The sequence below is a fragment of the Dromiciops gliroides genome, chromosome 3, assembly GCF_019393635.1.
Source record: "Dromiciops gliroides isolate mDroGli1 chromosome 3, mDroGli1.pri, whole genome shotgun sequence".
In the NCBI taxonomy this organism is placed as follows: domain Eukaryota; kingdom Metazoa; phylum Chordata; class Mammalia; order Microbiotheria; family Microbiotheriidae; genus Dromiciops; species Dromiciops gliroides.
In genome coordinates, this window is record NC_057863.1 from 299755895 (window position 1) to 299781042 (window position 25148).

The 25148-nt window shown below is 35.6% G+C and overlaps 1 long non-coding RNA gene across 1 annotated transcript in view; it reads right to left on the reverse strand.

Annotated features, from left to right (window-relative positions):
* The window catches only part of LOC122745623, a 106709-nt gene that overhangs the window by 43035 nt on the left and 38526 nt on the right, over nucleotides 1-25148 (reverse strand). Inside the window, exon 2 of the long non-coding RNA XR_006355477.1 lies at nucleotides 20515-20644. This is a non-coding gene — a long non-coding RNA (uncharacterized LOC122745623). The remainder of the gene's footprint in view (nucleotides 1-20514; nucleotides 20645-25148) is intronic.

The window sequence follows — 25148 nt, forward strand, 5'->3', positions numbered from 1 at the left end:
TTTACCTAGGACTGTCAACAATGTACCTATTATTTGAGGAAAAACTATCCTTCCATTCTCATTCCTCATTCTGCACACATGAACAAAGATACGGTTTAAGTGGGTAGACTCCTTGAAGCAATTTCTTAATCCAGGAATAATGGGCTTCCAAAGCTACACTAACTCCACCAGGGCTAGTCAAGTGCCTGCTGTTCTCTGTGTCTGTCATTACAATCAGTGTTGATCACTCTATTGGGGGAAGGGCTGGTAAACAAGTAATTTCCTTGTCTACATTGATAGCTGTCCCCATCCTTTGCATCTGCTTTTGGGACTTAGAGATTTTTACAGAAGAAGCAGACTGGGCATTGGTAGTAAAAAGCAGTAGGCCTCAATTATGGTTGTGTTTCAAGTCACAAGGAAAGGTACAAGGCTCAGAATGAAACAACTGGAAGCAGAGAGAGGAAATCGAGTCTTACACTCAGGGAGATAAAGGGTCAAGGATATATCTGAGTAGGAGGGCAATCAAGGGGGGGGGGACTAGGAAGGTGGTTGCAACCTCACTGATCTTCAGGCCATGGAAGGAGAAAAAAAGGGGAAGCAATGATCATAACTCTGTCCTTCAGTTTAAGCTTATCAAGGCTTCCCTTTCCATTCCTTCTAATTGAATGGGGTGAAATGACTGAGTCCTTCATCCATAATATATCAGAGGAGCTCAAAACATTAGGTGACACACTATGGAGATGTAAGCTCCTAGAGAGTGGGACCTGTCTTTTGCCTTTTGTTGTTTTGTTCTCCTTTGTTTTGTCTTGTTTTTTATCACTAGTGCTTAGTTAGCACAATGGGGGCCCTTAGTAGGAACTCAGTAAATTCTTGTTGCTTGACACCGTGGGTCTGAAAGTATATCAAAGCCAACCTACACAATGAGCAACCCCCCTACTTGGTTAATAATGAAACAGGCCAGAATAATAAATTTTGTAGGGAGGGTTATAGTCTGATTTAGGAGTCAAGAAGAGTTCAAATCTGGCCTCAGACACTTATTAGATGTGTAACCCTGGGCAAGTCACAACCCTATTTGCCTCAGTTTTTCATCTATAAAATGAGCTGGAGAAGGAAATGGCAAACCATTCCAGGATCTTTGCCAAGAAAACCCCAAGTGAGGTCACAGAGAGTTGGGTATGACTGAAACAACTCTGTTTTTTATAATTATACAATACCTTAAACCATGAGTTTATTTAAAATGATACATAAAAACATGTAAAGATATGAAGGATTTTTATACAAAAAAGATCATGAGATTGGTGACTGGATTGTCTCCAACTTGATATAAAAATAGTAACTAAACATTTGTTTCTTGATTGTCTGTTAATCCCCGTTGTTCTGCTTTGTAAAATGCTACGGGTTTCTGGGACAGCTAGGTGGTGCAGTGGATAAAGCACTGGCCCTGGATTCAGGAGGACCGGAGTTCAAATCCAGCCTCAGACTGGTTGTGTAACCCTGGGAAAGTCACTTTGCCTTTATTGCCCCACAAAAGAAAAAAATGCTATGGGTTTTAGATGAGATTTATTTCTTATTTTGCATACTTGATTTAGATACCATTGGTTGATTTTCCACTCCTGATATAATAGGCAAGGAGGTGCCAGAGATTTGCTAGTCAAAATGAGGCGTGGATGTATCCAGTGGGAAAGATTCTAGAGGACTCCAGAAAAGGAGAGCATGCAATAGTTCTTTGGGTACAATCTAAATCAAGGATTTTCACCACCCCTTATTAATGAATATGCCTTGACTACTCTAACCAGTTTCTAGTAGTTATCAGCTCAACCCAGATGACCCTCTAGCTGGATTTAGAATCTGGAAGGTTGGATCCATATCCAACTCTGCCAGTTTCTTCTCCTGAAAAGGAGCAAAGGAGGGGTAAAAGTCAGAAAAAGGGTGTATGTCTCAGAGCAGAGACTATCAAAAGAAAGGCTAGGGGCAGCTAGGTGGCACAGTGCATAATGCACCGGCCCTGGATTCAGGAGGTCCTGAGTTCAAATCTGGCCTCAGACACTTGACACTTACTAGCTGTGTGACCTTGGACAAGTCACTTAACCTTCATTGCCCTGCAAAAAAAAAAAAAATGGCTAAACTTGGAAAACCAAATAGGTTTAACTACTATACGGTCAAAAATGTACTCCCCAGAACAGTATGCCATAAAACTAAGTAAATTCACAGAATCTCAATGATGAAAAGGACCTCAGAGGGCATCTTGTTCAATGCATAAATGAATATGAATTCCCTCTACAAAATGCCCCCAGAGTAATCATCTACATTTTATTTAGAGATTTCTAGAGAGAAAAATTCCACTCCCTCCTGAAATTGCCTGTTTCACATGGGAATAAATCTAATTGTTAGGAAGTTTAAATTTGTCTCAAGCTCAAATTTACCTTTTTACAACTTTCACCTATTGTTTCCAATTCTGCTAAGAACAAGCAGAATAGTGGCCAAATGGACAGTGTTGCTTTTGGAGTCAGGAAGACCTAAGTTCAAATGCAGTCTCACACACTTACTAACTGTATGATCCTGGGTAAGTCACTTACCCTCTTTTTGCCTCAATTTTCTCAAGCACAAAGTAGGGATATTAAAGTTCCTACCTCCCAGGGTTGTTGTGAGGATGAAAAGAGATATTTGTAAAGTTCTTAGCAAAGTGTTTATCACATAGTAGGCACTATATAAATCCTTATTCCCTTCTCTTTCTCTCATAGTGCTCTTTCAAATATGTGAAGATAGGCATAATGTCTCCTATATGTCTTCTTTTCATAGGCTAAATGGCTGATTTTCATATGGAATGAACTCAAGGCTCTCCACCATCCAGGTTACCTTTTAGTGGACACTCTTCACCTTAGAATATAATGCCTAGGGGCGGCTAGGTGGTGCAGTGGATAGAGCACTGGCCCTGGAGTCAGGAGTACCTGAGTTCAAATCCAGCCTCAGACACTTAATACTAGCTGTATGATCCTGGGCAAGTCACTTAACCCCAATTGCCTCACTAAAAAAAAAAAAAAAAAAGAATATAATGCCTAAAACTGAACACAATACTTCAAATGTCAGCTGACCAGGACAGAGAACAGGGAGACTACCACCTAATGCAATATTGATATTATGCTTCTTTTAATGAAGCCTAAATTTGCATAAGATTTCTTACCTTTCTCTTCACTAAAACTATAAGATTATTTTAAAATAACCTCCTATCTAGACATATCTCTCCTGTCACAAGGATAAATCTTTGTGATGTTGATTAATACCAGGAAGGGAGGGAGGTGTCAAAGACAAACTACAACTCTTCTCTAGGTCAGACCCTTTAGTGTATCAATGAATGGAGTCAGAACTGGGAAGAATGTTGGACCTGAAATAAAGAGATTTGGGTTCAAATTCTGGCTTTGATGTTACTACTTTGAAATCATATACACTAATGTATATATACACTATATATATATACTATACATATATATATACTATTAGTGTATAAATAATATACACTAATACTTCATGAAGCTCAGTTTCCTCACTAGTAAAAATTAGTTTAAAAATAGTAAAAATTAATATTGTACTCCATAACATTACAGAGTTCTTCTGGGGTAAATGATCAGTAAGTTTTAAAGTAGCACATACATAAGAATCATAATCATCATTGTATTAGAGAATCTCTGGACAATATTCTTTTCACATATGGGGAAACAGATAAAACGACTTGCCCAGGATCACATGGATAGCTAGGAGCAAAATATGAACTAGTGTACAGGTTTCTGCAAAGGTCACTTCTTTCAAGATAAAAATAAGCTAGACATTTTAATTTAAATTATCCATTTATAAATTATAAAATAAATAGTAAATTATATATTTACTATTATAGTCAAAATATAGTATAATTTCTTATAGTAAATTATAGTAAAATATACATTTGTCTATATGTATGTTTATATATAAATTATACATTTCTAAATTATAAAATTAATAGTAAATTGTGGAAAGAAGCAAATTATCCTTATTTCAGCTATAAACCTTTTCAATAGTCATTTTGTCCTTCAGTAAAGCTTGAATAGAATAGTGCTTCTTCTCACACTGCCATTTTACTGATTTCAAAACTGTGTTTTAAATAATAGTTATTAATCTTGAGATTCTACTAGACTGTGAGGGACCTGTGGATGGGGATACATCCTGAACTTCTATGGCCCTGTGCTTTATCCTTAATACATTATTTAGCTGGATTGTTTGATAACTTCTGGCTGGAGGATGAGTTAGGATTCAACTTGTTTTGTCTAACCAACTAAACTCATGTTAACCGTTCCAAGTTTCTGAGGGAGAGCAGACAAAATTCTAGGATACACCTATTACATTGAGACCTAAGGCAGGTAAGTGGCACAAGGGATAGTGTCAAGCCTGAAGTCATCTCCTTGAGTTCAAATCTGGCCCTAGACACTTACTAGTTGTATGACCCTCAACAAGTCACTTAACCCTATTTGCCTCATTTTCCCCATATGTAAAAACAGCTAGAGAAGGAGATGGCAAACCACTTCAGCATTTTTGCCAAGAAAACCCCAAGTGTGCCAACAAAGAGTTGGATATGACTGAAAAACTACTGAAGAACAAAATTATATTGTGCTCTCAATCTCAACAATTGGCTCAGATGTTTTACCCCATCAATCTTTTCAAGTAACCATTCATTCAAAATTTCATTCACAGAAACTATTGAGCTTTAAAATATGTTCAAGTCTGTTTCACAGATAATCAAAATGACTAAAATGTTGGCATCCATTCTGCCACCTTTACTTTCCCTATACATGAATATATTGAGTTTTCTATCCTTGTTGTTACTCTCTTAATTGGGTCTCATAGTGTTCCATCAAGTATCTCTGTTGGTCTTCAAATAGAGCTTGGATGACCACTTTTCAAATATGTTACAGTAGGGATTCTCTATGGTAGGAATTCAGCCTAAATAACCAAAGTTTTTAGGCTAGATAAGATGGCTGCTAACCTCTAAAATTCTATGCTTAAAACCTAATGTGTGCTGGGAAGAAATATATAGAGATAAAGCTATGGAGAGACCACTGATTTCACTGGCATCAGGAATTCCCAGATAGGGAAATTTTCTCTACCAATGTATTGGTACCTTATCTGAGACTTACAATATTAAAAAGTTTGCCTGGGGGGCAGCTAGGTGGTGCAGTGGATAAAACACTGACCCTGAATTCAGGAGGACCTGAGTTCAAATCTGGCCTCAGACACTTGACACTTACTAGCTGTGCGACCCTGCACAAGTCACTTAGCCCTCATTGCCCTGCAAAAACAAAACAAAACAAAAAGTTGCTTGGAGTGTTGAGAGATTGGATTATTTATATAGGCTTGCACAAAAGTATGTTTCAGAGATAGGTCTTCATTACTCCCAGGCTAACCCTCTTTCTACAATGCTATGCTACATTTTAAAAATCTATTTCTCAAAGGAAAATGCATTTCTTTTTTTTTACAGATTAAAAACATGAACTAATATTTTCGCAAGAAATTCCTTCAAGATCCACCAAAATCATAAAATAGCAGAGTTTCACAGTGAAAGGAAACTTAGTGGCAATCTAGTCTAAAACATACATGGAAGGAATTGCCATTATATCACTCAACAAGTGACAATCAATTCTATTTAAAGACATCTAAGAAGGGAATACTAACCACCTCTTATGATAGGCCATTCCACTTTTGGATAATAGTTAGAAAATTTTTCCTAACATCAAACTCTCATTTGCTTCTTTGTAATTTTCACCTATTAGTTCTGGTTCTGACCCCCGGTTCCAAACAGAATAAATATAAACACTTCTCCAAAAAATAGCCGCCAATCAATCAACAAGCATTTATTAAACAATTACTATGGCCATCTGGGTGGCACAGACACTTGATAGCTGTGCAACCTGGCCAAGTCACTTAACTGTGTTTGCCTCAGTTTCCTCATCTGTAAAATGAGATGGAGAAGGAAATGGCAAATCATTCTAAAGTAGTATATACATAACTCCAAATGGGTTCATGAAGAGTCAAATACAACAGAAATGACTACAGAGCAAAGCATGCAGTAGGCACTGGGGATACAAGTACAAAAGGGAGATGGTACCTGACATCAAGATGCTGTCATTCTACTGGCAGTGAATATGTTCACAGATAAGTAAATAATTAGTCAACAAGCATTTATTAAATATTATTGTGTGCCAGCGGATTTTAACCACACATTTGCCTACTCCCATTTCAGAGAAGGTGAAGATATCCTCTGACTGCTTTCTGTCAGACATTATGATTCCTTTAATTGACTGCTGAGACAGAACTTCGTGGAAACACTATCAGGGTGATCATCATGCCTCTTCTTCCCCCAGCCTAGAAGTTTAATAATGATTCTCTGAGCTCCAGAGTGTGAATGGGGAATGCCCTTTCACCCACTAGTCCATTAGCTGGGAACTCTCCTAGACTAACGTGTTGGATCAGGAAGTCTCCCATTTGTTTTGTTTTATTTGGCACATGGCCATGGGAGATATCAAGAGAAAGCAGGAAGATTCCCCTCCCCAGATATTCAGTATGGTATCAGCTACTGAAGCAGTTTAGGCAGAGACAGAACACCCAAGAGGGAAAGAGAGACTCAGAAAATGAGAGACCACAGTTGAGAAGAAGCCTACTTGGCTTTGACTGAGATGTACTCAGTGTAAATGAAATGTAAAATACTAAAGGGAGAAGCACTAGCAGCTGGAGGCAGAGAAAGAAAGTCCTATGTAAGATGGGGTGAGAATTAAGTCTTGAAAGAAGCTAGTAAACCGAACTTTAAAAATGAGGATATGGAGTATTCCAGACATTGGGAACCTTCAGTGAAAAAAGATAGAATATAATGCTCAAGGATGAGCAAGCAAAGACTAGGAAGCAATTGTAGAGTCACAAAAAGGACTGGAAGACTGGAAAGGTAGTAAAAGACCAGGTTACAAAGAGCTTTAAATTCCAGAAGGTTTTGTATTTTATCCTGGACAAAATAGAGATCGAATGGAGTTTATTTGAGGAAGAAGGCGATATGGTCAGACCTACATTTTACAAAAAAATTACTTCAGCAGCTTAGTGGGGAGGGATTAGAATGGAAGGAAACCTTAACCAAGAAGACTGATTAGAAGGTTATATAACAGTACAGTGATAAGCTGTATGCCTGGAATGGGTAAGTAATATGCCTCCATCACAATATTTTCTATTCAAATTAATGAACCAAAATTACACCACTAAGTCTTTTGTTTTGGTTTTGTTGTTGTTGTTGTTGTTGTTGTTTTGTTTTTGTTTTTGTTTTTTGGTGGGGCAATGGGGGTTAAGTGACTTGCCCAGGGTCACACAGCTAGTAAGTGTCAAATTTCTGAGGCCAGATTTGAACTCAGGTACTCCTGACTCCAGGGCCAGTGCTTTATCCACTGTGCCACCTAGCTGCCCCTTACCACTAAGTCTTTTAATAGGTTTTATTGATACCTTCTGTTTCTTACATTATCATAGTTATCTCAAGCATTCTTCTTCTTCCTCCTTCCAGAGAGCCATCCCATATGACATATAGTATTTTGAGAGAGGATAAAGAAAAAAAAAGTCAGGTTAACTGATCAATGAACATCCAAAAATATGCTCAATGTGTAAGATCTGTGAACATTCCACCTCCACAAATGTGGGTTGGGAGTGTCCTCCCTTATATTTTCATTCAAGTTTTAGTTGATCTTTATAATTTTGTTACATTTACTTTTTGGTGTATAGCTGATCTTTTCATTCACATTGTTGTGGTTATTATCTATTATGTGGTTTTTTTTCCTGATTCTGCTTCACTCTGTATGAATTCATAGAGGTTTTTCCATGCTTCTCTGTATTCATCACACATCACTTCTTGCAGTACAGTAATATCTCATTACATCCATGTACCACAATTTATTTAGTCCTTTCCTGATTGATAGATTTCTACCTTGCTTTCAATTCTTTGCTAAAACAAAAAGTACTGTGTGTACATGGGTATTTTTTTTCTTATCAATGGCTATAATGGAGTTTCTATTTGAATAATTCTGAATTGCTCTGCAAAATGGTTGTAGTGTCATTCTACAACCTTACTAAACATTGAGTGTTGCCATTTTTTGTCATTTTTGCCAATTTGTAGAGTATGGGGTAAAACTTCAGGGTTGCTTTATTTGTATTTTTCTTATTAGTGATTTGGAACATTTTTTATGTGGTGGTGATTACTTTGCAATCCTTCTTTGAGACCTGTTTGTTCCTATTCTTTCACCATTTATCTATTTGAAATGGTCTGTAATCATATATGCATTAATCATTTATATATCTTGGATACTTAACCCTTATTAGAGAAATTCAGTACAAAGTTTTTTCCCCATGTGACCACTGCTATTCTTAAGTACATTAATTTTGTCTATGTAGAGACTTTTCAGTTTCACATAATGAGTTTTCTATTTTTATCTTTTAAAATTTCCTCCCGTTTCATTAAGAATACATCCCTAGGGGCAGCTAGGTGGTACAATGGATAGAACACTGGCCCTGGATTCAGGAGGACCTGAGTTCAAATCTGGCCTCAGACACTTAACACTTACTAGCTGTGTGACCCTGGGCAAGTCACTTGACCCCAATTTCCCTTCAAAAACAAAAACAAACAAACAAAAAAGAATACATCCCTAACCATAATTGTGAGAGGTATATAATATGATTCTCTTCTAAAGTTTTTAATAGTATGACGCATTAAAGTCTTTTATCCATTAAGAATATTTTATGTAATATAGTGTAAGGTATTTGTCTAGGCCGAATTTCTGTCAAACTACTTTCTAGTTTTCCTAGTAGTTTTTAATCAAATAAAGAGTTTTCCTACTAGGTAATTAACATTTTCCACTTTATCAAACATGGAGTTATTGAGTTCTATTGTTTCTGATTCTCTATTGTGCCTATTTTATAATTAATAACATATGATTTTGATGATTGTTCCTTAATAATTTATTTTGAGGTTTGGAAGTGCTATTCCTCCTTTGTCTTTACTTCTTATCATTTCTTTTGGTATTCTAAATCTTTTGTTTTTCCAAATGAATTTTGTTATTATTTTATCAAGTTCTATAAAGTATCCCCTTGGTAATTTGATTGGTATAGCATTAAAGGTCTAAATTAGTTTTGGTGACATTGTCATTTTTGTTATATTGGCATGGCCTATACATAAGTGAACACCATTAAATACAATTATAAAACATTTGCTAAGCAAGAAGCTTAGTAACAAGAATAACCATGATATGGTAGTTACCTACCAATCTGGATCATACTCTCCCTACAATGTAGAGTGTCCTTGGGAGAGAATGAACACAAAGTTGCAGACACCTGGCAGGGAGACACATGACTGAGAGACTTGTGTGCCTGAAAGATTAACAACTGCAGGCTTTGATGTATGTGTTATCCACAGAGAATAGCCTGTATAATGCATCATTTGCTTACTGGGGTCACTCATCTTTAATCCCCTTTTACTCTCCTCTTAATTACAGCCACTTATTTTTTTTATCTTTTTTTATTTTTTTTTGCGGGGCATTGGGGGTTAAGTGACTTGCCCAGGGTCACACAGCTAGTAAGTGTCAAGTGTCTGAGGCCGGATTTGAACTCAGGTACTCCTGAATCCAGGGCCGGTGCTTTATCCACTGCGCCACCTAGCCCAATTACAGCCACTTATTAACTAACTGCTACTCTTAGGTCACTGAAACAATGTTAGATTCTTTTAGCAAAAGCATAAATCCTAATCCTAAAGGTCACAAAGTTATTTAGGTCTACTTTCAGAGAAGTTCTGTCATGGACCTCCAAGGGATTTTCCCTTATCAAGCTGTACTTATAAGTAAAAAACATTTCAAACAAATATTAAGCTACAGGTAGCACCAAAGGGCAAAGCAGCCTAATTTTTCTTTTCCCAGTCAGATCTTCAAATATAGGACTTTTGTTTTCTCCACTCAGCTCTCTAAAATAGCAATGCTTTCTCCCAATCAGATCAGTTCTCATCTGCAGCTGCAAAGCTGTCTTCCCCTTCTCTGTTGGTCTCAGCCAGGCTCTAATAAATCAACTGCTCTTCTTTTTTAATGCCCTTCTGTTTCTTTCTGCTCTCTGCCCAGAATTTAACACAGTGCCTCACACATAGTAGGCACTTAATAAAAGTTTAATGATTGATTGACTGATTACTTTGAGCCTTTCTACTGTAATCTCTGTTCATTGACTCCAGTTGCTGACTTGGCATCATTTGTCACTGACTACTGCCCAGCACAAAGAAGTCTTATATAAAGCAACTCACCTCTACTTCAAGATAAGGAACCAAAATTTACATTTCTGTCAAACTCACCATTGTTAGGCAATATACAACTGCCTCACAATTGTGAAAAAGTTCTTATTACCATGGTTCCTAGTTATGACCTTCAAACTCCGTATGACAGTAATGTTTAAATGAAAAACAAGATACTCAGATCATATTTGTATTCAATAAGTACTTTTGTCATCATCTATCAGGTCCATTTAGAATTGTCTGTTGGGGCAGCTAGGTGTCGCCGTGGATAGAGCACTGGCCCTGGAGTCAGGAGTACCTGAGTTCAAATCTGGCCTCAGACACTTAACATTTACTAGCTGTGTGACCCTGAGCAAGTCACTTAACCCCAATTGCCTCACTAAAAAATAATAACAATAATAGAATTGTCTGTTTCTCTCAAGTACTTTTCTCTAAAAAACTGATTTTCTCCATGTTTCTCAAACAAACACCTTTCTACCCTTTTCAATAAAAGTGAATGTCCAAATTAAAAAAAAAAAAGCTGGTACTTCACAATGGAAATTGGGTTGGAAGGGTAAGTGAAAATGAAGAGTTAAGGAAAATAGTCTTTATCATCATGAGAAATCTTGTGTTACATTGGATAGTACACTGGACCTGGAGCCAAGAGGCCTTGAGTTTCACACCTTCATTGGTTCCTTATTAGCTCTGTGTGAACATTTCAAGTTAATAATTACTTAGTATATTCCTACCATGTGTAAAGCACTATACAAGGTGCATACCTTGTTTCTTCATTTGTCAAATGAGGCTAATATTGCTAACAGTACCTAGCTCACAGAGTTGTTAGGAAGGAAGCACTTTGCCAACCTAAAGGGATGGGTAAATGTGGCTTATCTTATTCTTAATAACATGAGAAAGTGTGTCTGAAAATGCTTCAAAAAACTTTTAAAAATACATAAGTTTAAGTCATAACCATTATGCTCTTTGGCTTGCTGGTGCTCATACATCCAATTCCCATCTTCCAATATCTCAAGGATTAAGGAGTTATACATATGTTCCACCACAGGCCCACAAAATAAATTCAAGTTCCGTCTGGCTTTGTCCCAGATTTTTTGTAGAGTTCTTTGGCTGGGCTATATCTGATCGAAATGCTATTTCCATTCCAGCCTTTTAGAACTATAAGCATCAGAGGCTTAAAGGTAAGAAATATTTTCTCAAATGTTATGTTATTAAACCAGGGTTGAGAATCACTGAATGGAATTGCTAACTCTACAAGGCTACTAAAACTATATGAGTTTATATAAGTATGCTAAACTCTATCTGACCTCATCTTGACATCATGTCAAAAGTTCCAGTTAAGCATGCTACCCTTACTTTAGACCTGTCCAATTGATTTATCTTAGACTTTTTTATTGTAGAAGGGGAAAAAGAGGCCAGATTTAATGATGAGAACTGTATTGGCATGATTTGGTGAAAAAACAGATCCTGAACAATATTTCCATCAATGGTAAAAATGGCCCCAGTGCCCATTAATAATTCACAATGCAGCTGAGCAACTGCTACTTAGGACAAATCTGATCATTAGTGGGAACTGCCATTGCCAGCACTATTAAATGTAATTAACACTGATGTTCAAAGTTTTTTGCTTACCAAGTAATTGGCAATGGATTAAAAAAAATAAGGTTATGAGGAAATTAACCAGTCAACCCATAACTCTCTTTTTCTTGTTCCATTGTTTTAAATATCTTAATTGCCATAAAAAGAACTTAACCACACAGAATGAAGAAAGTGATTAGGAACTTTAAGCAAATAGTTTTTCATTTTCCACAGCTTACTTTTTTCATTATAATACATTTTCCATTTTTAATTAAATGAATAAAATATCACTGTTGCCTATGAGATTATATATAATTGCTAAATAAAGCTTCCGACTTCTCATTCTGTAGTGTGTTTAGAAACTAGCACGGTACTATCTTTAAAAGAAACACTTTTTTTCACTTATCTTGTTTTGGAGTTTTACAAGCTTATAAAATCACAACAGATGTTTCCTGTGGGTACAGGGTACAAAACAAATTATAGATCTGTTTTCACATTGGTTTTTTTTTCTTTTTTTAACAGTTGTCAAACTATTTTGAGCTCAAAATTGGGTGTGACAAATTCAACTCTGTCCTTCAGTATTCTCCCTACACCTGGATGAGAGAATCCTAAGCTAAGTGACAATGATTAAGGTTTTCAAAGTGCAGAATTTGACACACACAAAAAGGAAAAGAAATTTTGACACAATTTGGTAGCTGTCCTTTTCTTCCATATTTTAAGAGCAAATCAATAAATCAACAGCTATTATTTAGTAGACAGAATGTGCCAAGAATGCAAAATATAAGAAGCAACCTGAAAGTGAACCAATCAGCTCTCCTAAGCAGGAAGACCTTGCTTGGTTGAGGTCCTGCCTCTCACATATATACTAAATATAGGACACTAGGCACATGATTTAAAGTGTCAGTGCCCTTAGGAACATCTCTAAAACTATTGGTTATATAGCAGGTACTGATCTAAATTAGTAAGGTTAATTTCTTCACTTGGATTTTCCCATACCAGTAAAATCTTATTAAAAAAAAGGCACACTGCTAGGCACTTGGGCATGCAAATAAATGTAAAACATGATACATAACTTAAAGTATATTACAACTGAGTGACATGGGAATGGGATATTGATTAAAAAGTATGGAATTTCTTTACCCTAGGATTTTTTAAATATTTTCATTTGCTGGGAAAAGTTCAATGTGGTTCTAGCTAAAAGGAAGAAATGGACAGGATGATTTTTCAAGGTCCTTTCTAAAGTGATTTAAGTGGTTATACTCAGGAATAAAAAGCAAGTGGCTTTGAAGCTAAATTTATTATTTTTATTTCTGAGAATACATCCCAGGATGTATTTGATGATTCTTTATCCTGTTTGCCTTCTTTTAAGATCAACAAACCTGAATAGTGTATTTATGGTACATCAGTCAAAAATTGAATCTAGATTTATACCTGGGATATCAAAATAAATTTTTAAAGTCTGGGATGGAACACTCTGTATAAAATACTATTCTCATCTCACTAATGGAGAATTTAGTTTTGATTTTTAGATCTGTCTTCTTAAATTCTGAATTCTTATAGACCCTTTATCAAAGATTTTTTTAACTTTTTCCATAATTTGGCCTAATTACTTCTTGACATGTTTGCACTTTGCAAGGTTACCTATCAAGGCACAAAGTTACATGATCCTTACCACTAACCATCCTTGTAACTTTGGCAATGCTAAATTTCCTTTCAGCTATAACAGTCTATGGTTCTATGTCTCAGTTTCCATCTGCCATTTTAACAATAAGGAAATGCCCTTTGTAGTAGTGTGTACAGAGGTAATTACAAGTTAGAAAGACAAAATGTGCCTGCAATGACTCTTCTACCCAGGATACTGCAGTATGCTTTTGAATATGCCATCAAAAGAACTTCAGATCTTAGCCTAGTTAAAGAATGACCAAAGAACACATTTATCAGTTATGGCTTGGTCAGCTGTCCTTTAAAATAATATAAAGTGTCATCATCATCATCACCATTGTCATCATCACTGTTACTATAATGAAAATGATGACAGATTCTAGAAATTATCATTGCTGACTTGACCCGAGCTCTTTCAGTGTATCTACTCATCTGCTTTTGTTATTTCTGAAATTGCTTGTCATTACTAAATATGATTTGTAAATTGTGGCAGCTGCAATTGGAGCAAAGAAGACATTTTGAAAATTGAACTAAAAAGAGTTTTGCCAGACAACTCTTTCAAATGGGGCACTTTATATTTTTTTTAATTTAACCATTTTGTTCTAAATATCAATGAACAGATATACCAAGCAATGTACTAAAGTGGTAGGATTTTGCACTCAATAACTAAGGTTAATTTAAGTATATCCTTAAATGGATTCATTTTAGGGATGCAAATCAAAAAATACATTTCCAGTTTGCTATGGAAGAACCCAAGAAGACCACATATTCAAGCAAAGTATTAAATTATGTGGAAATTACAAGGGAAAATGTCTATGAAAGATTAATAGTGTAGCTATTTATCATCTTCCCTTCATGTGATCTAAATATAAACAATGAAAGAGTGGCACAAATTTGAGATGAGCTGTCAGGAGTCTTGGTTCACTTTTAGGGACTGGAGGAGACTACTTAAGATAATACAGAAGATCAAATATGAAAGTCCTCTGAGAAAAGCTCTTTTCTCAATTATAATGATATCAGAGATAGAAGTAATAAATTCCATCATCCCAAACAAATCATACACTCTGTTACATGGTCATAAAGTTAGAAACTATATACCAGAGTAGAGTGATTACTGAAGTGTGGTCACAATAAGTTTGTTCCTATTGAATTAACATAAACTTGAACTTGCATATCCAAGTATAAAGGGATAGAGCTATATATGACATAACACTGCTGTCCAATTTCTTGTTTGATTTGGGCATTTCTACTTCACTACCTTGGCTTATTGTGCTACCATTTTCCCTGTCCTCACCCTCAATCCCTCTGCTGAATCAAATCTTTTTTTTTTTTTGGGGGGGGGGGCATGGCAATGAGGGTTAAGTGACTTGCCCAGGGTCACACAGCTAGCAAGTGTCAAGTGTCTGCAGCCATATTTGAACTCAGGTCTTCCTGAATCCAGGGCCAGTGCTTTATCCTCTGCACTACCTAGCTGCCGTCGGCTGAATCAAATCTTAAATACCCTTACTCATTAACCGAAAAGTATCAGTTCTTGTGAGAAAATATTTATTAGTAATAGATTTCTAGGAGAAACTCAGACATTAGTTTTAGTTACTTTCTCCCCCTCACACTAGAAACCTGCCTGAGCACCTTAACAAAAGGAACGCAGATTGATTCTTCCGATTAGCAAGGGGAAGAAAGCACACCTAGATGGTTGGAATTTGATATCTAGACCACCCCCCCAAATCATCTCAATAAATGGAGATGAATGATGCTAACCAATTAGTTTAGATCAATGTATGGTGACCCGCCTCTACCAAAAAGAGGATAAAATGATTGGGTCACAAAGGGATTGCTCTCTTCTTCCCTGTACTCTGTTTTAGTCTCTGAGCCCTCTCCTTGTCCTCTTGGCTCAATATGCTGAGTATGTAATTATTTAGGCCTGTAAGCCTGTGACTAGTGGGGAAGTCAGGAAGACTTGCAATCAATGCTTTAATGATATGTGATATTAATTAATAATAAATGCATATTGCCAAAACTGGTGCAATAGCCATTAATATATAATTTAGCAGGGGCAGCTAGGTGGCGCAGTGGATAGAGCACCGGCCTTGGATTCAGGAGGACTTGAGTTCAAATCCAACCTCAGACACTTGACACTTACTAGCTGTGGGACCCTGAGCAAGTCACTTAAACCCCATTGCCCTGCAAAACAAAAAAAAGCACAAAACAAAATATATAATTTAGCAGAATTTTAGAAAACCCAGACTAGTCCCCCAATAATTTAAATAACATTTTCTCTTAACTCTTAATTCCTATGTTAACTCAACTCCTATGTTATCTAACTTAACCTGCATGCTCTAGTAGAAGGAATGCTGGATTTGGAATCAGGAAAGCTCTAACACTTACTAGTTGTGGCCATTAGCAAATTATTTGCATCATCTCAGCTTCACTTTGTTCTCTTATAAAATGGGAATAAAAATGGCAATAGCACTTACCTCAGAAGATTTTAAGGACCAAAGGAGGTCATGTATGCAATAACCTTTGCAAACTTTCAAGTGCTATGTAAATAGCATTTATAATTTCCATTCCTTGGGCATTTATACAATATTGCTTTATAGTGAGTTAACTTTTCAGCTTCTGTGTCTTAACTAGCCAAATAGATTTTGTATTTCTAGAAGGTAGGAAGCATGTTTTATAGCTCTTCCTATTTCCTTACTACCACTATGGCAGACAGTGTGACAACATGGAATTAGAGTCAGTATCAGAGTTTGAAAGACTTGGGTCTAATTCCTACTTCTGGGATATAGTAGCTATGTGGCCCTGGGAATGTCATTTAACCTTTCAGTGGCCCTATGCAATTCTTTTAGACCATATAAGTTACAGAACAGTGGCTAATCTAAATAGTTAGAGTGAGTTTTTGAAACTATAGAAAATACGGGTGCAAAATTTTCTTTTTCTTTTTCTTTTTTTTTCAGGGCAATGAGGGTTAAGTGACTTGCCCAGGGTCACACAGCTAGTGAGTGTTAAGTGTCTGAGGCCAGATTTGAACTCAGGTCCTCCTGAATCCAGGGCCAGTGCTTTATCCACTGTGCCACCTAGCTGCCCCAAAAAAATGTTAAATAAAATATTAGCAAAGAAGCTAAAACAACATAAAATAAATATTGTACATTATAATCAGGATTGATTTTCATCAGGAACACGTGTTTGCATTCCTGGGATGATGGAATTTATTGCTGGCACTTCTGAAATCATTATGATTGAGAGAAGAGTTTCATCCACAGAGGACTGGTTGATCTAACAATAGGAAAACTATAAACTTAACTATATTAATAACAAAAAGCATGAAAACTGTATGATGTTATCATTAGATGCATGAAAAACTTGTGATAAGAATAAAGTACTCCTTTCTGTTAAATGAAACATTAGAAAATAGGAATAAATAGACCTTTCCTTAAAATGATAAATAGTATATATTTGAAACCAAGGGCTACCATTACATATAATGGAGATAAACCACAATCCTTTCCAGTATCCTTAGGGGTGACACAAGGATGTCAAATGTCACCACTTCTATTTGAAATAACAATATATATACTGGCTACCTCAAAATAGCAAAGAGAACTTGGAATAAACACAGATGAAGGAACAAAATCACTTTTTTCAGATGATAGGATGATAAAAAGAACTCTAGACAATTAAAAATTAATCAAAATAACAAATTCAAATTTACAAAATATAAAATAAACCCACAAAAATCATCAGCATTTTTATAAAAATAACAATAAAACTTGAAGGAAAAGAATGAGAAATTCCATTTAATATTACTACAGAATGAACAAAATACTTGGGAACCTACCTCTCAAGATACGCACAAAACTACATATATATATATATATATATATATATATATGTGTGTGTGTGTGTGTGTGTGTGTATATATATATACACAACTACAAACCATTGTTTACAGAAAAAAGGCAGATTTAATCATTATAAAAATATTAATTGCTCTTTGGTAGTAGTCAATATAAAAGTTACAATACTACTTAAATTGTGTAATATCATATCAATCAATCAAAAAATAGAGAGATCCATCGGTGGAATAGATTAACTACATAACATGCAAAAGCAAATATTTCTAGTACCTGGCATTCAATAAACAAAGACCACAGCTTCTAAGATAAGAATTCACTAACAATAAAACTCTTGGGAAAACTGGACATCATTATGGAAGTTAATAGATTAAACCAATATCTTATACCTTATTCAAAGATAAATTCCAAATGAGTACTTGAGCTGGATATAAAAGGTCACATCATTAACAAATTATATCTGTGGATAGAAGAAAAATAACAACCAAACAAGGGACTGAATAAATCACAGAAAAACAAAAAGATGCATTTTATTCACATATATTTTTATTATGCAAAATTCAAAAGTTTTTTGCAGACAAAAAGATAGAGTAAAGCCAAGAATTAAAAGCAAACAATTAGGGAAAATATTAAGCAAGTTTCTCTGATAAAAATCTCATTTTCAAGATATATATGAAACTGATTCAAGTTTATAAAAGAGCAATTCTCAAGGGAAGAAACTCAGGCCATACAAAATAGCTATTGATTAGTGAAATGCAAATTGAAGCAATTCTTAGATTCTATTTCATACTTACTAGTTTGAGAATGACTATAAAAAAAGGAAAATAATCAATTCAAAAGAGACTGGGAAAACACAGGAACATTGATACCCTATTAATGGATATAAGCATTCTGGAAAATAATTCGGGATTATAAACAAAAAAAGTTACTAAATAGGGAATGCCCTTTGACGCAATTATACCACTGTTAGGTCTATACTCAAAAAATGCATCAAAGAAAGAGGAAAGATTCTTATAGTTCTTTTTGTGGTAGCAAAGAACTGACAACTAAAAGCATGTTCATTAAATGAGAAATGGCTGAATAAGTTGGGATATCTATGGATGTAAGGTCATACCATCATGCCAAAAGGAATGAGGAAACAGGTGAGTTCAAAGAGTCATGGAAAAAAATATGAACTGATGCAAAATGAAGTGAGCAGAATCAGAATTTTAAAAAACAGCTTATGCTACAATATCTACATAAAAATTTTAAACATTTGAAAACTTTTATAAACTGATAAAGGATAAAATGAACAGAACCAAGAGTAAAATTTATACAACAACAATAACTATAAAAACAAACAACTTTATCTCTAGGGCATATAAGCAGTTGCAATGGAGTACAGGGCCTGAAGTGCAAAAGATGAATTCAACTAGTCTTAGACACTTAATAGCTGTTTATTAAGTCATTAAACTTATTTTGTCTCAGTTTTCTCAGTTGTAAAATGGGTACAATAAAAGCATTTATTACACAGGGTTGTTGTGAGAATCTAATGAGATCATATTTTTGAAGTGCTTACTTAGTACAATTCCATGGAACATAGTAGATTCTTAATAAATGCTCAATTCTTGGAAAGATATGAGAATTGTTACCCCCAAAAAAGGACAACTCATGATTCCAAGGGGTTATGATGAAACTATCCAGAAAGTAGATAGATTCAGGGTTCAACATGATATATATGTGTGTGTATGTATGTATGTGTGCGTGCAAATACACACATGTGTGTGCACATACATACATATATATTTATATGCATACATATATATAAATCTGATTCTCAAAGAAATAATCTTCAGGGGATCTAAGAAATACTATCAGATCTTAAGATGAAGAAAAACCCTATTTTAGGATTAGTGTTTAGAAGAATTATAAAAACAAAGATTATGCAGCAATTCAAAGAATGATTAGAATCAAATAATTTATTTGCTGTAAAGAAGTTGGCTGGTGGATAAGCTACATAAACTAAGTTTTAACAAAGATTTGCAGCCTTTCTGCATTGAATTCAACATATATATGTATGTGTGTATACACATATATGCATATACACATTTACATATATGTACGTGTGTGTGCATGTCTAGGTCGGGGTGTGTGTGTGTAGAATGCAAAAGAAGCATAGAATAATAGTATCTGGCCATGTTGAAATACAAGATACCGGTTGAAACTTCAAAGTTAGCACTATCAGGGCATATAATTTTAGCAGTGTCTTAGATGATTAGGCTAATTCTAAGTAGGCCTGCCTCAACTGCTGGTTCTGCATTTCAGGACTGTATTTATCAAGCTTATAAACCAACCCAAAAATCTGAGTAAATCAATATGGAACCAAACTTGCCTTTTGCGGGTATTTGGGGACAGCCTTAATAGGACAGGCTGATTTAATCCCCAACTAAAAAGTTTACCAAAACTATTCTAGACTCTTACATAGAAAGTTAGTAAACAATCTGATGGGGCAGCTATGTGGTGTAGAGAATAGTATCATGCCTGGAGTCAGGAAGGTTCTTCCTTGTGAATTCAAATCTGGCCTCAGACGCTTACTACCTATGTGACCCTGGGTAAGTCATTTAACCCTGTTTGCCTGCTTCTTCATCTGGAAATGAGCTGGAGAAGGAAATGGCAAAACACTCCAGTATCTTTGCTAAGAAAACCTCAAATGCAGATCTCAAGGAATCAGACGTGACTGAGAACGACTGAACAACAGAGGTATGTATTTATATGTGTGTACACAGAGAGGAAGAATAAGAGGATTTGTTTTGCTTGACTATGCATATTCATTATAAAAAATTACTTTTTCTTTCTTTTTTCCAGTGATAACCCTAAGTCCAACGTCAAAGGGAAAGAAAATAGATTTCTGTTAATTAAAAGAAAAAATAGAGAGCTGAGGGTACTAGAAATATGAAATGTTGAACATACTTTCTGATGAGGTTATTGTAGTATTATTTTTACTTAATTGTGTTTCTTTTTTTATTCTCACAGAGTAGGGAGAATCTTTAAATATTTGTCATATAAAAACAAAACATTAATTTTTTTAAAAGAGAAGAAACACAGGTGGAAACAAATAAAATCCCCCAAAAGACCTTGAACATTATAGATACTCACTATTTGTTAATTGAATAATTTCTTCTTCAGTTACTTGAGTCCCGTCAGTTCATCATAAAATCACAGTTCTTAATATTTGCCTTTATAATCATGGACAAGACAATGACTGTGTGGGCCTCAGTATCCACATCTGTAAAATGAGAGATTTGGTCTAGGTAATATCACATTCAGTTCTAAAATTCTATGATTCTGTGATTCTTCACAACCCCATGCAGACAAAGTAGCAATATTCAGGGGAAACATCAGGTTTGCTGCAGAGAAGAGGGATGAATTCTTAACACACATTCCAAGGAATGACTGGAAAACATGTTTTTTATACCTCTGGTAATTCCACCTTCCATATTCAATTGATGACTCATTTGAGGCAGAGACTGTCTCCTGTCCTTTGACTCTCGTTTCACCTCAATGCCTCCAAGGTGATTGGCTGAAGTGGGAAAAGAGCATGAACATGAGATGTTTTTCACTCACCTTTATTCTTCAGGCTGAATTCACTGCTAATTGCAGTTGAAGTTGAGTTAAATCAACTGAAGAGCATTAGAGTGACTGGAGACTAGAGTTGGGAGTGGGGAGGGAAGAGTGGAGGGGGAGGAGAATAGGAATAAAGTTCTATTCTCCCATTGCCTGAAAGGGTAGTTAATTATGTTCAGACCTGCATCATATTCAAAATCTTATGACTCCCGACATGTTCTGTGCAAGAAACAGATGTCATCTTGACATAATTTCTTTGTTTGCTCAGTGTATGCTACAAGGACTATCCATGCTCTTAGAAGCAGGTGATTTATCATGAGATAGGGATTATTCACTGTTTTATTAATATTTTTGCTTCATTCAAGGATCTTTCAAATGAAGTCATTTTCTGTCTATTCCTTTGTCTTTACTGCTGGCAGAGCTATTTTGTGGGTCCTAAACCAATGTGAGCCGATCTAGAAGAGACTGAGCAATTTTGACTGACAAATTTGAAGGGAATATGTGAAATACTTTGGTGTTTAATAAATTTCTTCTGGATGCCAATGACTTCCTAAATCTGAAACCACTAATAAGGAATTGAGGGGGGGAAATAAAATGATTCTTTTCTGTAAAATGCCTTTTCAGTAATTAGATTTTAGAAAATTTCTATTCAGATTGCCATGTGACTCAGAGAACAATAATGGAGTAAAACTGAGCCTGAATAACCAGACTCAATGAGACAAAAAGTCAAATGAGGAGGAAGAGGAAGAGGAAAAGGAAGAGGAAAAGGAAGAAGAAGAGGGAGGAGGAGGAGGAGGAGGAGGAGGAGGAGAAACTGGTCCTCTACACATTACCTTGAAAGTCTCCATAAAAGTTATATTCAGATGCTTCATCAAAGTAAGGAGGTAGCATTGGGTTGTTGATGGTTATACCAATGTACTACAATACCAAGCAGGTATTGAATGAGAAGGACTTTCAGTAAGGTCTGATACCATGACAGACTACAAATGCTATCCAAGAACCAACCTAGAGAAGTCCCTAGATCAAGGTTTTTAACTTTTTTGTGTAATGGACCCATTTGACAGTCTGGTAGCATCTATGGATGCCTTTGGCAGTCTGGTGAAGCATTTGGACCCCTTTTCAGAATGTTTTTAAATACTTAAAATAAAATACAAAAAATTACAAAGGAAACAAATTATATTGGAAGACACATATTTTTTAAGTTCACAGACCCCACATTGAAAACCTCTCTCTTAGAAAATCATCACCAACTACTGGAAGATGGTCATAGACTTATGAAACATATCTTAGAACCAATAACACTAGAATCTTCTTATTTATTTCCTTTTAAGATAAGCTTGTTGGCCCATCTTATTGCCTCAGTTCTCATCTGCTTATTCATTTATAGATGTGACCTACCATCCTTATATGGACTTCACTATGCTATTCACTTCTACTTAATATAATAACATACCTTCAGATAGGAGGTAATACTTGAATTGGATTTTAAAGGTTGTCTAAGCTATTAGTACAAAGCAAGCAGACCCAATAGTGGGAATCTAACTGTCAAGTGTGGGGAAATGTGTTGGCATTTGCCTAGAGTCAGTAAGTCAATAAATATTTATTAAATGTATCAATACTTTAAAAAATTAAATCAGACTATTCACTGGAAGGTCAAATGCTGAAGTTCAAATTTAAATACTTTGTCCATAAAATGAGAAGACAGGATTCATTGGAAAAGACTCAGATGTTGGGAAAGATTGAAGTCAAAATGAAAAGGGAATGGCAGAGAATGAGATGGCTAGAGTGCCATAGAAACAATGAACATGAACTTGGAAAGACATTAAGAGATGGTGAAGCATAATAGGTCCTGGAATGCTATGGTCACTGGGGTCACAAAGAGTCAGACACACCTAAACAACTGAATAGCAACAACACTCTCAGGGTCTTTCACTCATAGTTTAGTGGGATAGATAAAATGGAAACAACTAAATACAAATAAGATATAGACAGTATATACTGGAGATAATCAACAAAGGGATGACACTAACACTAAGGGGGGGTCCTGAAAGACTTCTGGTAGAATGTAAGATTTTAGCTGAGACTTGAAGGAAGACAGGTATTTGAGGAGGTAAGAAAAAGGATAGGAAAGTTAAATAGTAACCAGATTATTAAGCCTCTTGGTTGTCAGACTAAGTGTTTCTACTCTAATCTGCCCATGATAGAACACTAATAATAGTTTTTAAATAGCTGAATTATTTTCATAAAACTGTATTATAATGATTAAGGCATTTGGATGTATTGGATTGGTTAAAAACAATCCCTTGAGGCATGATAATGCAGTAGAAAAAACATTGGTTTTGGAGCCTGAGGACATGGGTCCAAATCCTGATCCTGTCACTACTTACATGTCCTTGGACAGGTCATTTAACCTGGCTGAGACTCAGTTACCTAGACTAGATGGTTTCTCAAGTCTTTTCCAGCTTTGATTCTATAAATAATCTTCCCAATTAAATTGTAAATACTTTAGAATTTGCTCTTTAGACCTCTTTGTGCCCTCTCCCAAAGCGCTTTGCACATAGTATTTGCTATTTGTTTATTAACTGATAGAATCAGGAAGACAGAATCTATATTCATGTTCTAGAGTGTCTGTTAAACAATAGGTTGAGCCTGAGCTTATTGTATGTGCTTTCAAGAATGATTGGAAAATTTTGTGATTTGCAAAGCATCTTTTAGCTAATAAGAATAATGATAAAATCTGACCTTAACATTTCAGAGCAGTGACATCTACTGTCTACCTGTAGTCCCTCCAGAGAAATTAAAATGGTCTCTGAAGAATAAAAGTTCTTGACTGAACCCTTATACTTCAGGAGGGAGGGGTGGGGCAGGACAACCATTTGAAAAGGAAACAAGACCAGCTCTACCATCTCTGCACCCTCACAGCGCCATTTTCATTAAGTTGGCCTATCATTTCAATTGAATCCATTTCCCTGTGAGAATAGCAGCATGATATGTTTTCCCTAAGCTATTGGCACCTGTATTGACAGATACCTGTGTTTAGCAAACGATTTCTAATTAACAGCTTATTGAGCTGCATTTCCCTCACTACCAGTAGGTGTTTAACTCATACTAAAGCTCATTTGTCTACCCAAAGGTAAAACAGGCTGATTCTAATCACACATTTAGAAACCAAAGATGTAGCTTTACCCAGTGGAGGAAAAAATTCTTTCTTCTGCCATTCATAGATAGATAGATAGATAGATAGATAGATAGATAGATAGATAGATAGATAGATAATCAGAAAGACAATAATAATAATAATAATCTCTAGCATTTATAGAACACCTACTTTGTGACAGGCACTGTGCTAAGTATTTTATAAATATTACTTCATTTGACCTTCACAGAAACCTGGGAAGTAGGTGCCATTATTGTGTCCATTTTACAGTTAAGGAAATGGAGACGAGAAAATTAAGTAATTTGCCCAAAGTCACATAGCTAGGAAGTATCTGAATCCAGATTTGAATTCGGGTCTTCCTGATTCTAGGATTAGCACTCTATCCATTGCACCAATCAGCTCTGTGTGTGTGTGTGTATGTGTGAAAAAGAGAGAAAGAGATAATTTATTAAGTGACTACTATATTTATGTTGAGCACTGGGAAGATAAATTTTAGCAAAGGAGATAGTCTCTCAAAGAACTAACTATTTTTTTGTTTTTGTTTGTTTTTGTTTTTTGTTTCTTTTAAAGAGCTAACATTTTAATGAAGGAGAATACATATAGCGGAGCAGGTAAGAGGGTTCAACACAGGTGATAGAGTCTAGAAAGTTAATTTAGACCTGTATGAAGCCTGGAATGGAGTCACCATCCAGGAGAGTAGGCCTCAAGGTGGAAGTTTCACCAGTGTGGCCAGCAAATGCAGACTAAGAGGAGGAGAAATCCAGGAATAAATGAGGTTCTCCAAGTGCATGGATCCTCAGTTTATTTCTCTATAAAATGAGAAGAGCTTGCTAGGCAAATCTTTTAACATCTCCAAGCCTTTGTTTCCTCCTATATAAAACTGTGATTACTTTAGCTACAATATCTACATCAAAAGGTTGTAATGAGGTTCAGAAGAGATGCTTTCCCCCAAATGTTTTTTAATCTCTCATTTCCCTTACACTTCTACACATTACCATAAAAAAGTGAT